Source organism: Solanum verrucosum, unplaced genomic scaffold, assembly GCF_900185275.1.
Source record: "Solanum verrucosum unplaced genomic scaffold, falcon-dt-bn FXZP01000163.1, whole genome shotgun sequence".
In the NCBI taxonomy this organism is placed as follows: Eukaryota; Viridiplantae; Streptophyta; class Magnoliopsida; order Solanales; family Solanaceae; genus Solanum; species Solanum verrucosum.
In genome coordinates, this window is record NW_026020379.1 from 2495771 (window position 1) to 2513347 (window position 17577).

Here is a 17577-nt window from a genome sequence, read left to right on the forward strand (position 1 = left end):
TGGAATTACCTTGAGAAAAAATATGTTGGAGGTGAAGGAATTCATGTTGCAAAGAATAAAAGACTCCAAGAAAATCAAAGAATGCTTGGATAGTTTGCTTGGTATTGATAGCAAGGTAAGATTTCTAGGGACTAGATCAGAAAAAGTAAGAGATAAATATAAGCAACCAAAGGTTGATTCATTGAATATTTTGACTTTAGCAAAAAATCAAGAAAGTCATTCTTTGGATGCGATATTAAAGACTCCCTTAATTATGAAGAAATAGAGTGAATGTTTGAATCGTAAGAAAGAACCTCCCCCAGATATTATTGAAGAGACATGTGATAACGGTCATATTATAGAAAACAAGGCAAAGGTTTCCAATTCCATGGGAAAAGACTTCAGTAGAAGCAAAACTAGTGAAGGGGCTGATGGAAAAGGTAGAGGTAAGAAGAGAGAGCGAGTCGTACAAGATATACATTACATTGTGTCTCAACATAGTGCATATATAATTCCTAACAAAAAATAGAAAAATATGTTACTAACTTATCAATTTAATTCAAATAACAAATAAAAAGAACTAACTCCTAAGTATAAGTCAAATAGGACTCTAATAACATAATTTAAAAACCTAAAAAATAGCTAACTGTTTTATTTCTGCAATATCCTAAGACATATTCTAAACAAATCCGACACATTAAAGAAGTTAAGTAGTGCTCTAAAGGAAATTAATCATTGAATTAAATTAGTCAGTAATTTAATTTATTGATTAGTATCTGTAATCCTAACATGGTGAATTACATAGGTGTTTAATGGGGAATTTCGAATAATAAATAGAGGAGTGCAATTACGAATTTCTAATGGAATGATTTGTAATTTATTATGGTAAGAATAATTCAAATTAATTGTTTGGAATTATTTCCATAATAGGAAGCCTCAGTAATTAATTATGGGTCCCTACAGTGCCCATATTTAACTATAACTCAGAATCCTATTTCTAAGGAGAAAAGAGGATACTAGCATGCGTTTTTCTTTTGAAAAGAAAACTTTCGTGTATTTTTCTGGTTGAAGAAAATAGACTGTGTTTTGTTCTCCTTTTTTGATTGGGAAGAAATCTCTATAAGTAGGGATTCTTCTAACCTAGAAAAAGATTAAAGGTTTCTATTGATACTTGCCCACCCAAGTATTGAAAGTGTTCGCATGTAAATTTGATTTCAATGTAGAAGACTACATAGTAGTTGTTGTAACGACTTGTTCCCATCGTTATAGAAAATCTAACGGGGGGGATTTTGGGGCCGAAAAACTTTTTCGTAGTATTTAGATTTTTCCCAACCAAGTCAAGATTTGGATGAAATCGGAGTCTTTAAGGTGTAGGGAAATCTTGTAAAACTCAGGTGGTTTAATTATGATTTTGATTACATGAGGGGATACATAACTCGCTAAGGAATCCGTACGACTTTATGGAATTGAATTCGGGTGAGTAGAACTCCCGGAATCGATCCTAGAGTAAAGGGTATTTTCTTAGCATCGTCGGTTAGAGGTGTGTTATGAAATAGGTGTCTTGGAATTAATTAAATAGCTTAATGGTTCCGTGCAAGCCGCCCTGGCGGGATCTTGGTCGCTCTGGCAGGGAGGCTGTAGCGGGGTGGGTGTTGTTGTGGCGGGCTAGACGCGAATTAAAGTCGTTATTAAACCCCTAAATGACCACATTATGCACTTTTCAACTTTTAGAGCTAAGGACTGAAACACAGGCGACTCCTACTCATTTTTCACCATTCTTGAGGCAAAAGGTAAGCTTTTCACTTCCCGTATCCTTTTTTCAATCCGTAGAACATAATAGAATGGATGAGTATTGATGGGGGGAGAGTTTTGTTATATATTCTATGGTGGAAAAAACCCTAATTTGGATGATTGTGATCATGGGTTTGATCTAGGGTTCATAGAATTGTTAGTATTCTGGGTATTTAGTGATTATTTATTGATTCTCGTATTATATTGATTGTTTATAGAGCAAGAACAAGCGGAACAAATTCAGAAAGGAAAGGATCAAGTTTCGCAGGGTTTGAAGCTTGTTTCGAGGTAGGTGATGGCTGTGATTCTATGATTGTGTGATGTATGCTTGTTCTTGCTTCATTATGATACTTGTATATTTATGAATGTTGCAATGTTGATCACACTTGTTGTAAATGAGATAGATGAATTATCATTACCATGAAATCATGACTTAGATGTATGATCTTGAGGATTTACTTGTGTTTGTGATTATGGTGTGTGGATGGGATCGGTTGCCATGTTGTGGCATAACAAACTTAGATCGGTTGCCAGGTTCTGGCATAAATATGGGGTCGGTTGCCACGTTCCAGTATATATATGGGATCGGTTGCCACGTTCCGGCATAAATATGGGATTGGTTGTCACGTTCTTCCATAAATATGGGATCAGTTGCCACATTCCGACATACTAATGGTTTGGGTTTGGGCACCATGAGAGGACCAATGATGTGATATAAAATGTGAAACTGATCGTTGTTCGTAAATGTCGATAATATTGTATATGTTGATATATATGCATATGATTATATTGTTGTCTTGACTTGTTTATTTTGCACTAGTGGGATAGCCGCGTGATCTTACCAGTACACTGTGGTTGTGTACTGATACTACACTTGCTCTTATTTTTGTTGAGTAAAGGACATCTTGAAGCGGCTACTGAAAGACCTCGCTCAGGAGATCAGTGATCGTCGCTTCAAATTCAAGGGTGAGCCAATTCTTCCGGGCTGTCATGCGATTCTCTTTCGTCTATGTGCACCATTTACGGACTTAGACAATTGTTTTAGTTAGTTTATTAGTTCATTAGTTTGGGGTTGTATCCCTTCTTGTTTGGATTTGATTAATTGTTATATGTTTTCATACATTGCCTTTCAGGTTCTAGGTTATTTCTTCCACATTTGTTTAGTTCTTATTAGACTTTTATTGGAGTTTATGGGAACTCCCTATTTATTGCCTTAGTATTTGACTTAAATCCCTTTGTTATTGCTTTAGTTGCTTGGTTTGGGTTAGAGTAATGGTTCTCTCACTGGTGTGTTAGTGTGGGTGTCAATCACGATGATCTGAGTCGTGACAAAGTTGGTATCAGAGCCGAGGTTTGTTGATCTTGATGTACCAAAATGAGTCTAGTAGAGTCTCGCGGAATGGTACGAGGACACCTTTACTTTTTTCGGAGAGGCTATAGGACTTTAGAGAATCTCTTTATTTTCTCTTGTCTCCTTTCATGCTATAACTTGATTCTAATTGGTTTCTGTCGATTTAAATTGGTATCTAACCTCCTTTACTCTTCTGTCCGTAGTTGGTTAATACTAGGTATAACTGCGTCACACCGGTAGTTTCTGTCAATGCTTCGACTGAGGATCTATAGTGAGAGGTCGCGGTCGAGGCAGGTGTAGAGAAAGAGCTAGTGGTAGAGGCAGTGGAAGAGTAGCGCCTGCTGGAAATGGATCTCCTGTTCAAAATGCTCCTACTTATGAGAACCCACTTGCTCATCATGAAGAGACAGATGAGGGTGTTGATGTTAAGAACATTGAGGATGTGGGATAAGATGAAGACGTGCAGACTGAGATTACATGTATTCCTCCCATTGATCTAGTGTTAGCTTAATAAATCATATCGTTCTTGAAAGGGTTGGCTGGTCCTAGAGCGCTTCCACCTGTTCAAGCAACTCAAGCTCCTACTAATCTTCTTGTTGCTAAATCTGCGTCCAAGATGGGTGGAAACGTGGGTACTAATATTTTCTTCCATCCTTTGTTCGGTTCTGTTATGACTGGTAACGAACATAAAATGTTGACTATGTTTTTGAAGCTAAAGCCTTCTCTGTTTCTTGGTTCTGAGAATGAAGATGCTTATGAGTTCATCTTAGATTGCTATGAGATGCTTCATAAGTTAGGAATTGCCCATCAACATGGGGTTGACTTTGTGTCTTTTCAACTTCAAGGTGAGGTTAAGCAGTGGTGGAGAGCTTATATGGAATGCAGATTTTCCTCTTTACCTCCACTTACTTGGACCAAATTTCATACTTTGTTTTGGAGAAATATGTGCCTAGGACCTTGAGGGATCGTAAGAAGGATGAGTTTATGGCTTTAGAAAAAGGTGGTATGACAGTGGCTGCTTATGAGGCCAAGTTCCATGCTTTGTCTAGATACACTAATCAATTGGTGACTATTGAGGAAGAGAGAATTTGGTTATTTATTAGGGGACTAAATTCTGAGTTGCAAGTGTTATATGCTTATATGACTTCAGCAAAGAGGAATTTCAATGAGGTAACAGACTATGTTAAGAAAGTGGAGGGGTGAGGCGAGACGGTCAAGCTAAGGCATGGACAAAAAGGGCCAAAAAATTGGGTAACTTCCAAGGTTCTTACTCCAAGGGGTCCGGAAGGCCAACACTTGCAGCCAAGACAATTCAGTCCGCTATGCCCACCTCTACAGATAATTACTCAGAAACTCCATCTCATAATTTTCTGGATAGCCAGGGAGTCGCGCTTTCAGCGAGCAGTAGGCCATCTTTTGATCGTAAATATTACAACTGTAGTGAACTTGGGCATATGAGTAGAGATTGTCCCTACCCACGTGTGTTAGATTCTGTGCATCAACAGTCTAAAGCAGTGGTACCCATGGGGAATGGTAATAATGGTAGAGGACGTACACAAAGTGGGCGAGGAGGTAGTCAGCGCGGCCGTGGAGGTAAAGGAAATGGTAATGGAGGTAGGGGTAACGCGCAACCAGACAGAGAAGTGGCTCGTCAAGATGATAGGGCTCAGTGTTATAAATTTTCAGGCATGAATGAGGAAGAGGTGTCTGATGCGGTGATCAGAGGTACTATTCTCATCTGTGACCGGATGGCTAACGTGTTATTTGACCCGGGTTCTACTTATTCATATGTATCCGTGAGATTTGCCTCAGAATTTGATATGAATTATGATATACTTGATGCCTCTATCCATGTTTCTACCCTAGTTGGTGAGTTAGTTAGAGTTACCCATATCTATTGTGCTTGTCCTACTTTGTTTATGGGTTTTCAGAGTTAGGCTGATTTGGTGATTTTAGATATGACTGACTTTGACATAATCTTAGGCATGACTTGGTTGTCCCCCTATTGTGTTGTGCTTAATTGTAAAACTATGTCTGTAAGTCTAGAAATTTCGGGAAGGGAAAAATTAGAGTGGGAAGGGGTGTACAAGCCTAAGCAAACTAAGATCATATCCTCCTTTCGGGCAAGTAAACTGGTAGAGCAGGGTTGTTTGACTTATTTGGCTTATATTAGGGATATTGAGGTTGAGGCTCCATCGATTGAGTCTATTCCTGTGTTGTCGGAATTTAGAGAAGTGTTTCCTAATGACTTGCCTGGTATGCTTCCGGAGAGAGATATAGACGTTTGCATTAATTTAGAGCCTGATACTCGTCCCATTTCCATCCTTCCATATCGCATGGCTCCAACAGAATTAAGAGAGCTTAAGGCTCAAATCTAAGAACTTCTTGATAAGGGATTTATTCGTCCTAGTGCTTCCCCATGGGGTGCTCCAGTTTTTTTGTTAAGAAAAAGGATAGTAGTATGAGAATGTGTATAGACTACCTGCAATTCAATAGGGTCACTATTTGAAATAAGTACCCTTGCCTCGAATAGATGATCTTTTTTACCAATTGCAAGGTGTGTCAATTTTCTCTAAGATTGATATTAGGTCTGGCTACCATCAGTTGAAAATTAGGCCTGAGGATGTGCCCAATATACTGTTTAGAACTCGCTATGGGCACTATGAGTTTTTGGTTTGACCAATGCGCCAGCAGCTTTCATGAGTTTAATGAATGGGGTGCTCAAGCCATTTCTAGATTCTTTCGTTATAGTCTTTATTGATGATATTTTGGGTCTATTCGAAAAGTGAGGAAGAGCATGTTGACCATCTTCGTATTGTTTTGGGTGTTCTTGGGAAACAAAGGTTGTATGCTAAATTTTCCAAGTGTGAATTTTGGTTGAAATCAGTTGCATTTTTGGGGTATGTAGTTTCAAAAGAAAGGGTAATGGTAGATCCTCAAAAGATTGAAGAGGTTAAGAATTGGGTTCGGCCTAGCTCTGTGATGGATGTTAGAAGTTTTGTTCGGCTCGCTAGCTATTATCACCAATTTGTGAAGAACTTTTCTTGTATTGCCACTCACTTGACCAATTTGACCAAAAAGGAGATATCATTTGAATGGACTGAAAAAATGTGAGGAGAGCTTTCAAAAGCTCAAGACTCTTTTGACCACCACACCCATCCTAGCATTACCGGTTGAAGGTAATGACTTTATTGTTTATTGTGATGCTTCACATTTTAGTTTTGGTTATATGTTGATGCAGGATAAGAATGTTATAGCTTATGCCTTGCATCAATTGAAGGTGAATGAGAGGAATTATCTAACACATTATTTAGAGTTGGCAGCTGTAGTATTTGCTCTTAAGATATGACGACATTAACTCTATGTCGTTAAATGTGAATTGTTTACCGATCATCGTAGTTTGCAGTATGTGTTCACTCAAAAGGATCTGAATTTTAGACAATGAAGGTGAATGGAGCTACTCAAGGATTATTATGTGACCATTTAATATCATCTGAGCAAGGCTAATGTGGTGGCAGACGCTTTGAGTTGAAAAGCGTTGAGTATGGGTAGTTTAGCTTGCTTGAGTGCATTCAAGAGACCTTTGGCTAAAGAAATTCAGACCTTAGAGTCTAAGTTTATGCAGTTGGGCATCTCAGAAAGAGGTGGGGTGTTAGCTAGTATTTAGGTAAGGGCCACTTTCATTGAGGAGATCAAGGACAAACAATTTGAGGATGAGAATTTGGAGGAACTTAGAAAGAAAACTGCGATTGGTAAGGCACAAGAGACCGCTCTTGATGCGGATGATATGCTCAATTTTAAAGGGAGAATATGTGTTCCTAGAGTAGATGACTTGATTGAGAAATTGTTGGCAGAGTCTCATGTTTCGTGATATTCTATTCATCCGGGTGTGACCAAGATGTATAGAGATTTGAAGCGAATTTATTGGTGGCTGAGCATGAAGAAAGACATAGTGGAGTTTGTGGCGAAGTGTCAAAATTGTGAAAAAGTGAACTATGAACATTAAAAGTCTGCGGGTTTGCTTCAAAGAATGCCAATTCCGGAATGGAATTGGGAAATAATAGCTATGGATTTTGTGGTTGGTCTTCCCAAGACTTTGGGGAAGTTTGACTCTATTTGGGTAGTGGTTGATAGATTGACTAAGTCAGCCCATTTTATTCCGGTAAGAATAGATTATAATGCTGAACAATTGGCTAAAGTTTATGTGAAAGAGATAGTGAGGTTGCATGGAGTGCCCCTTTCTATCATTTCAGACCGTGGTACCCAATTCACATTCAAGTTTTGGAGAAAATTGCATGATGAATTGGGCACACAACTCATTTTTAGTACAACCTTCCATCCATAGACAAACGTACAATCAGAGAGGACTATTCAAGTGTTAGAGGACATGTTGAGGGAATGTATGAATGATTTTGGAGGACATTGGGATAAGTTCTTACCTTTGTGTGAATTCTCTTATCTATAACAATAGTTACCACCCCAACATTGATATGGCACCATTTGATTCATTATATGGGAGGGGATGCAGATCATCCATAGGATGGTTTGAGGCTGGCGATGTGCAACCTTTGGGGGTTGATTTAGTGAAGGATGCTTAAGATAAGGTGATGAGTATTCAAGTTAAGCTTCTAGCAGCCCAGAGTAGACAAAAAAAGTATGTGGATCAAAAGGTAAGAGACATGGCATTTCAAACCGGTGAGAATGTTCTTCTTAAGGTATCACCCATGAAAGTGGTGATGAGATTTGGTAAGAAAGGTAAGCTAAGTCCTAGATGCATTGGTCCATTTGAGATTCTTGAATGTGTGGGACCGGTAGCGTATAGATTGGCTTTACCTCCAATTTTATCGGGAGTTCATTCAATATTTCATGTATCCGGAGACTATATCATTAAGTGGGACGCATGATCGTCATGTGTGTAAGTTGAGGAACAAGGAGATTAAGTCTATGAAAGTTCAATGGAAGCATCGTCCAATTGAGGAAGCTACTTCGGAAACCAAGAAGGATATGCGAGACAAGTATCCCCAATTGTTCTTCGATTCAGGTACTACTTCATTCTTTACTTAGCCTACCTTTCCTAAGTTTTGTCACTCGTGGACGAGTGATGGGTAAATTGGTATCTATTGCAACGACCTGTTCCAGTTGTTATAGAAAAGCCAACAGTGGAAAATTTGGAGCTGAAAAACTTTTTCGTAGTATTTGGATCTTCCCCAACCTAGTCCAGATTGGAACGAAATTGGAGTCTTTAAGGTGTAGGGAAATATGGTAGCAATCAGGTGATTTAATTATGATTTTGATTACATGAAGGGATAAATAACTCGTTAAGATATATGTACGACTTTACATAATTGAATTCGTGTGAGTAGAACTCCCGAAATCGATCCTAGCATAAAGGGTATTTTCTGAGCTTTGTTGGTTAGAGGTGTGTTGTGAAATGGGGGTCTTGAAATTAATTAAATAGCTTACTGGTTCCGTGCAAGTCGTCCTGACAGGATCTTGGTCGCTCTAGCGAGGCGACTGTAGCGGGGTAGCCGCTGTGGCGGGCTCGATGCAAAATAAAGTCGTTAATAAACCCCTAAATGAACTCATTATGCAATTTATGAGTTTTAGGGACAAGGAACGACCCTAGGTGACTCCTACTCGTTTTTCACCATTCTTGAGGCTAAAGGTAAGCTTTTCACTCCCCGAATCCATTTTTCGATCCGTAGAACGTAATAGAATGGATGAGTATTGATGCGGGAGGGTTTTGTTATAGATTCTATGGTGGAAACAACCCTAATTTGGATGATTGGGATCATGGGTTTGATCTAGGGTTCATAGAATTATTAGTAATCTAGGTAATTAGTGATTGTTCATTAATTCCCGTATTATATTGATTGTTTGTAGACCAACAACAAGCAGAACAAATCTGGAAAGGGAATGATCAGGTTTCTTAGGGATTCAAGCTTGTTTCGAGGTAGGTAATGGTTGTAATTCTATGATTGTGTGATGTATACTTGTTCTTGCTTCATTATGATACTTGTATATGTATGAATGTTGCAATATTGATCACATTTGTTGTAAATGAGATAGATGAATTATCATTGCCATGAAATCATGACTTAGATGTATGATCTTGAGGATATACTTGTGTTTGTGATTGTGGTGTGTGGATGGGATCGGTTGCCACGTTCCGGCATAACTAACTTGGATCGGGTGACACGTTCCTGCATAAATATGGATCAGTTGCCACGTTTTGGCATAAATATGGGATCGATTGTCACATTTCGGCATAAATATGGGATCGGTTGCCACGTTCCGGCATGCTAACTGTTTGGGTTTGTGTTCTATGAGAGGACCAATGATGTGATAGAAAATGTGAAACTGATCGTTGTTCATAAATGTTGATAATATTGTATATGTTGATATATATGTATGTGATTATATTGTTGTTTTGACTTGTTTGTGTTGCACTAGTGGGATAGCCATGTGATCCTACCGATACACTGTGGTTGTGTACTGATACTGCACTTGCTCTTATTTTTGTTAAGTACATGGCATCTTCAAGCGGCTACTGACAGACCTCGCTCAGGAGATCAATGATCGTCGCTTCAAATTCTAGGATGAGCCAATTCTTTTGGGCAACCATGGGATTCTCTTTCGTCTATGTCCACCATTTCCGGACTTAGACAATTGTTTTAGTTAGTTGATTAATTTTTTAGTTTGGGGTTTTATCCCTTCTTTTTTAGACTTTGTTCATTGTTGGATGTTTTGGTACTTTGACTTTCAGGATCAAGGTTATTTCTTCCGCATTTGTTTAGTTCTTATTAGACTTTTGTTGGAGTTTATGGGAACTCCCTATTTATTTCTTTAGTATTTGACTTAAATGCCTTAGTTCTTTAGTTGCTTGGTTTGGGTTGTAGTAGTGGTTCTCTCACCGGAGTGTTAGTGTGGGTGCCAATCATGATGGTCTAGGTAGTGACAATTGTCTATCATGTGGATTCACTCGAAGATATGTCTAACTTGGGAATTCGCTTGAAAGAAGATATGTCCAACTTGTGGATTCACTTGAAGATATCTGCTCACGCTTCAAGAGGTAATTCTTGAAATAAATTTCAGCAAGTTTATGTATTCTAGCATTATTGTATATGTTCAAGCATAAACTATTTGGTTATCTATTATTCATGTAGATTCTGGTATGCTTCCGTTGTGCATATAATTTTCTAACAATAGTAACATTAGAGCTTCTACTAATTGGGGTTCCCTGATGGGTTTTTTTTTTACATTATTTGATGACACTAGCTAAATCTTCCTGTTTGGTTGCAGTTTAAGATAAATAATTTTTAACGACATCTTATCACAGGCAGTTCTATAGGTCCAACTAAACCCATTATTTTCAATATGAAACACAAATAAATATGTGAGAAACAACTAAAACTATTAAAAGTTAAAAAAATATCTAATTGTGAACACATAATTTCGAATGTACAATGAGATTAGCATTAATCATCTTAATGACATAAAGATTGAGCTTATCTAGTTTAAATCTTAAATCTTAAATCTATCTATGCATAGTGTCATAATTCTGGGTTTCAATTTCTAGAAAGCAATCATGAACAAATTATACCAAGAAACTTCTAAAGCCCCACAAAACACTCCATCTTTTGATTTTCCAGACAACAAAATGATAACTTTCAGTATATTTTGTAGATTAATATAACTTAGACGGATACTTGAATTTTAGAACAGAAATATTATTCTAAAATCATACTCCACTAAACTTTCCTAAAACCTAAGGGTATTTCTTGGGATACAAGATTTTCCTAAAGAAATGTGACAAGAAAAACATTGAAATATTTTAGAATAAGAGAGAGTTATACACCGTTCTCATATATTACACTCTTATAACGATTTACATGCACATGTTTACAAAAAGTTATATGGTTACAGACATAGATATGCATATTGGTGTATACACATAGAAAGCACACAAGTTTTAAAATTTAGATAATAAATTTGAAACTTATTGATATCACATCATAAATAAAGCAAAATAATTTTTTTTATGTATGTTTGAATGTTTTATGTTGTTAGTACATACACAATTATGCTTTATGAATAGACATAGATATGCATATTGGTGTATACAGATAGAAAGAACAAAAGTTTTAAAATTAAGATAATAAATTTGAAACTTATATCACATCATAAATAAAGCAAAATAAAATTGTGTATGTATGTTTGAATGTTTTATACTGTTAGTACATACACAATTATGCCTTATTAATAGCACAAGGATGCACAAACTATCTAGTGTACATAGCATAGGAAACTGGACGATATAGATCAGTAATTATATTATGAACTAAACAATGCAGTTACAATAAAAAATGGATTCAAAAATCTACATTAAATATCAATAAAAATAAAATATTTTGTATATCATCCATTAAAAATATGAGACATGATATACCGTGAGTTTACGGTATTTCTAATACATTTCACTTACAAGTTGTGTGTATCTAGGGCCTTTTTATATTGGTTTTTATGGTTTTTATCATGTTTTGCAGGAAAGGTGTTCAAGCGCGAAAGTTTAGAGACGGCTGAAGGAAATGCAGAAAAAAGACATCTACGGACCGTAGATCCATCCACAGTCCATAGGTTATAACCGTAGATCAGCAGGCATGCTATTGAGGACAAATCAGGGAAGTCTGACCAAGTGTGGAACCACGGTGCCCATTGACGGTCCGTAGATTGATCTACGGACTGTCCTGTTGATCCGTAGAGTGAGACCGCGAGGGTTCCAGTACCTGATTTTTGAAGATTCTAAGTATGGAGCTACGGAGGGGATTGACGGACCGTAGGTCGATCTACGGTCCGTACTGCTGGTCCGTCGTTTGCTTCAGAGAAGCTGATTTTTGGAAGCTGAAATATTTTCTAAGTCTTGAGTGACGGAAGGGACTTACGGACCATAGATCCATCGACGGTCCATAAGTCGGTCTCATGGATTGAAGACGCGTACCTGAACAAAACTTTCCTTAATTTGTTTCCTTTTTTATTTAGGATTTGTTTTCTATAAATAGGACATGTAAACCTCGTTTTTGGGGGTTAGACACTATTATTCTATTTTTTCTTTGTAACTCTGGATATTAATTCGCAACTCTAGCAATTATTGAATGCCCAAGTTCGTTTTGAAGATTTTGGCTTTGCAATTCAAGTTAAATTTCTGGGCTTATTATTCTCTTTACGTAAGTTCATGATTTCTTCATCAACAATTATGAATTGTGTTCTTGCCAATATGAGTAACTAAATCCACAACTAGGGTTGTGGGAACCATGATCAATTAACAAAGTATGAATAGTAGATAAGCAATTCTTGACTAGTATTTTGCATGCATTGATAATTCTTTCGTTTAGAAGTCTTTTTAACGGTGGCCAACGTTAGAACTCGCCTTGTTACTACTTGCCGGACCAAGGAGGTAATTAACAAGAAAATAATTATCAACATAGATTTAGTGTGATACTATCAATAGGCTAGTGTCGATTGGTGCGAAATAATAACTAAGCCAAACATCGATTATGATGTCTAATATGAGGTAAAGGTAAGGGTTAGTACATTATACACACGTAGCCGGACCAAGGTGCGGGGTGAAATTCTCTAGATGCCGGACCAAGGATTTAGAGATACCTAACTTATCACTTTGCATGCAATACACTAGAAAAGGATTGCTATTACTAGGATTACTGTGTTATGAGATTGTGGGGAACACGTATACCCTAGTTATTTCTCTTATCTTGATAACAACCAAAGTTGAATTTGATTATTAATTACTTATTAAGTTCTTACTATTTGTTTCACACAAGCACAACCCCTCTTTTATTACCTGTTTCTGGAAATAATTTGACTAATTGAATATAATTGTTGGTTAAAGGTAAGTCTAAACCATTTTCCTCGTGGGATCGATCCCAACCTACAAGTTGGGTTCTTTACTTGATAACGATCGCTTATACTTCTGAAAGGAGGTGTAATTTGAGCGTATCAAATTTTGGCGCCGCTGCCGGGGAATCTGGCTTTTAGATTTAGTTTTAACTACAATATTGAACGTTAGTCAAATATTTCCTAATTTTACTCTTTTTTTTTTTTTTGTCTCTCTCAGGTTCCGACTCTAGTGTATGCCAAGTACACGGAGCCAAGGTGAGCCACTTACTCGTACGATCCAGAGTTGAACAGAACTTTGCGAAGAATGAACAATCAAGGACTTCCAGTTCATCCTATCGGAGGAAATCTAGATGAAGCAGTTGAGTTACAGAAGCCAAGAGTAGTTGGTGGGGAAAATCGGGGTCTAGCTGAAAATCAATTGGGAGATGCAGTGAGAGTGCATGGTCCACCAGGCCCACAACACCATGACAACTATCGGGGCAACATTGACATAGCAGACTCCGATGGACCCATCGTCCTACCTCCTCTACCTCCAGGCACACATTTGTGGTGACTAGTAGTTTGATGCAGATGCTTACAGCAAGAGGCTTATTTTCAGGATCGCCATCGGAGGATCCACATGCTCACTTGGCCAAGCTAAGGGTGGTTTGCAAAAGTTGTGTAGGTAGACCAGACTTGGATATGAATGTCATTGGATTACGAGTGTTCCCTCTGTCACTGACAGCGATGCTGCAGTATGGTTCACTGAGCTTCCTTATAACTCAATTTTCACATGGGACCAACTAGCAGAGGTGTTTAAAGCAAAGTACTATCCAGTGTCTAAGAAGCTCAATCACAAAGATAGGGTCAACAATTTTGTGGCATTACCTGGAGAGTCTGTGAGTAGCTCTTGGGACAGATTCACTGCTTTCGTAAGAAGTGTCCCAAATCACCGTATTGACGATGAGTCACTGAAGGAATATTTCTATCGAGGACAGGATGATAACAATAAAGCAGTACTTGACACTATTGCTGGAGGTTCATATGGTGATTGTACATACGCACAGATTGCTGAAAAATTGGAGAGGATCTCTCGCAACAATAAAGCGTGGAGCACTAGGAGGTCAGATACTGGGAGAAACACATTTGTTGTTCATAATGCTACTGTTAACTCTGCAGATGATATTCGTGAGGAGATGGCTCAGATGAGGACAGAGTTGGGGTTGGTATTGAAGCATGTGAGTGGAGGAGCAGAAAAGGTAAATGTTGTAAACTACTTAACTAGAACTCCACCACCAGTTGAGGAGTGTTACTATGAAGAGGACACTTATGCGGTGAACGATCAGACGGGGGGTTTCCGACCAAATGCCCAAGGATCCAACACGGAAAATTGGCGCCAAGGTCAAGGGAACCAAGGTCGAAACTATGGAAATTACAACCGAGAGGGTCACTATGTCCGAGATGGGAACTTCAATCGCGACAACAACTACAACAGGAACAACTATGGCAACAGAAACGATCGGGTTGGACCCTATGTTCCCCCTCAAAATCGGGAATCTGGTGCTAGGGAAGCTGGAGGTAATATGACGCGTATCGAAGATATGCTGCATAAGATGATGAGAAGGTTTGATGCGACTGATGAGAATGTGAAAGAGATGAGAAACGACTTATCTGGTATTGGTCAAAAGGTTGACGCCCATGCAGTGTCAATAAAGCATCTAGAGCAGCAGATGACACAGTTGTCTACTACAGTGAACCCGCGTCAACCTGGCACTCTTCCAAGCAACACCATCCAGAATCCAAAGAATGATGGACATTGTATGGCAATTACTACTCGAGGAGGTAAGCAAACCATAGATCCACCTATGCCATCTGTGGTGGAAGTTGAGAATAGAAAAGAAGATGATGTGGTGGAAGTTAGAGAGGAGTCAGAGGTTGTGACAAACAAGAAGTGGAGATACCTCAGAAAGTGGTTCCCATACCTAGACCTCCACCACCTTTTCCACAGAGGTTAGTGAAGAAGACTGAAGATGGTAAATATCGCAGGTTTATCACTATGTTGAAGCAGCTTTCTATCAATGTCCCTTTGATAGAAGCCTTGGAGCAAATGCCTGGATGCAAAATTCGTGAAAGATATGGTGACAAAGAAAAGGTCTGTGAGTTTCGAAGATGATGATAGATTGCAACATTGTAGTGCTATTGCTACAAGATCTCTGGTGCAGAAGAAGTAAGACCCTGGTGCTTTCACGATCCCATGTACTATAGGGTTATTACACTTTGCTAAGGCATTGTGTGATCTTGGTGCTAGCATCAACCTCATGCCTTTATCTATTTACAAGAAGTTGGGTCTAGGGGATCCAAAGCCCACTGCAATGCGGTTACTGATGGCTGATCGGACTGTGAAGAGGCCCATAGGTGTGCTCCATGATGTGCTAGTGAAAGTAGAGTCTTTCATCTTTCCGGGGATTTTGTGATCCTTGACTGTGAGGTTGATTTTGAGGTTCCCATCATCCTTGGGAGACCATTTCTTGCCACAGGGCGTGCGTTGGTTGATATGGAAAAGGGACAGATGAAGTTCAGACTGAACAATGAAGAAGCAACTTTCAATATCTGTAGATCCATGAAGCAGAATGGTGAGCTACAAACAGTATTGCGATAACTTACAGAGTGGAGAATGGGTCAGAAGTGCAAATTGAAGAGCGATTAGGTGTTAAGGCACTAGCAGCAGTCATGATGAATTTTGGTAGTGATGGTATTGAAGAGTATGATGAGTTGGTAGCCGCACTTGATAAGTGTGAATACCGGTCCAAACCAAAGAAGTATGAGCTAGACATGAAGAATCGCGAGTCCCCACCCACAAGACCATCTATTGTGGAGGCACCGAAATTGGAGCTTAAAGCTCTACCACCGCACTTGAGGTATGTATATTTAGGCGAAGAGAATACTTTGCCAGTCATCATTGCAGCAGATTTGAATGCAAAGGAAGTAGAGTGTTTGGTGACTGTATTAAAGAGGTTCAAGCGAGCGATTGGGTGGACTATTGCAGATATTATTGGGATCCCCCCGGTATCTGTTCTCACAAAATTCAACTCATGCCAGATCATAAGCCCAGTGTTGAGCACTAGAGAAGATTAAATCCACCTATGCAAGAGGTAGTCAAAAAGGAGATCATCAAGTGGCTGGATGCGGGAGTTATTTATCCCATCTCAGATAGTAATTGGGTATGTCCTGTGCAGTGTGTACCAAAAAAAGTGGTATGACTGTGGTTCCAAATGAAAGAAATGAGCTTGTTCCAATGAGGCCTATCACGGATGGAGAGTTTGTTGGATTACCGGAAGTTGAATGCGTGGACAGAAAAAGACCATTTTCCTATGCCATTCATGGACCAGATGTTGGATAGACTTGCAGGCAAGGGTTGGTATTGTTTTCTTGATGGGTATTCGGGCTACAATCAAATTTCTATATCTCCAGAAGACCAAGAGAAGACCACCTTCACTTGCCCATATGGGACTTTGCTTTCAAACGGATGCCATTCGGATTGTGCAATGCTCAAGCGACCTTCCAGAGATGTATGATGTCGATATTTTCTGATATGGTGGGGACACTATTGAAGTGTTCATGGATGATTTTTCAGTTGTAGGTGATTCGTTTGATCATTGTATAGAACATCTGGCCGAGGTGCTCAAAAGATGTGAAGACTTCAACTTGGTGCTGAATTGGGAGAAATGTCATTTCATGGTAAAATAAGGTATGTGTTGGGTCATCGAATTTCAGAGAAAGATATTGAGGTTGATAGGGCTAAAGTTGAGATAATAGAAAAGCTTCCACCACCCATCTCTGTAAAAGGTGTTAGAAGTTTTCTTAGGCATGCAGGTTTTTATAGGAGATTCATCAAAGATTTCTCAAAAATTGCACATCTCTTGTGCAAACTGCTCGAGAAGGAGAGTAAGTTCTATTTTGATGATGCTTGTCTTTGAGCATTTGGAGAGTTGAAGGAAAAGTTGGTTACAGCACCTATCATTATTTCACCGAATTGGGGACAACCGTTTGAGGTAATGTGCGATGCGAGTGGAGTGGCGCTTGGTGTAGTATTAGGGAAAAGGCGTGAGAAAATTCTTCACCCTATTTACTATGCTAGCAAAGCTCTATATGTGGCCCAGAAGAATTATACTGTGACCGAACAAGAACTTCTTGCGGTGGTTTTTTGCATTCGAAAAATTTCGTTCCTACTTGCTTGGTACTAAGGTCATCGTGCATACTGACCATTCTGCATTGAGGTATTTGATGGCGAAAAAGGATGCAAAACCACGATTGATTAGATGGGTATTGTTGCTGCAAGAGTTTGATTTTGTGGTAAAAGATAGAAAGGGAACCGAAAATCAAGTTGCCGACCATGTCCAAATTAGAGGAAGAGGCCATGCTAAGCTTGGAGATAGGGCTGAAATTAATGATGCTTTTCCAGATGAACAGGTATTGGCTGCTTCTAATGATTTGATTCCTTGGTTCGCAGACTTTGCTAATTATTTGGCAAGCGACATTGTGCCACCCGATTTGTCTTTTCA

At 38.8% G+C, this 17577-nt stretch overlaps 2 protein-coding genes across 3 annotated transcripts in view; one reads left to right on the forward strand and one right to left on the reverse strand.

The window, feature by feature from the left end:
• LOC125839081 (actin-depolymerizing factor 10-like) overlaps positions 1 to 17577 on the reverse strand; it is an 858671-nt gene that overhangs the window by 834555 nt on the left and 6539 nt on the right. The gene's annotated exons all lie outside the window — the stretch shown is intronic.
• LOC125839078 (peroxisomal membrane protein 11C-like) overlaps positions 1 to 17577 on the forward strand; it is a 485045-nt gene that overhangs the window by 395507 nt on the left and 71961 nt on the right. The window lies entirely within an intron of this gene.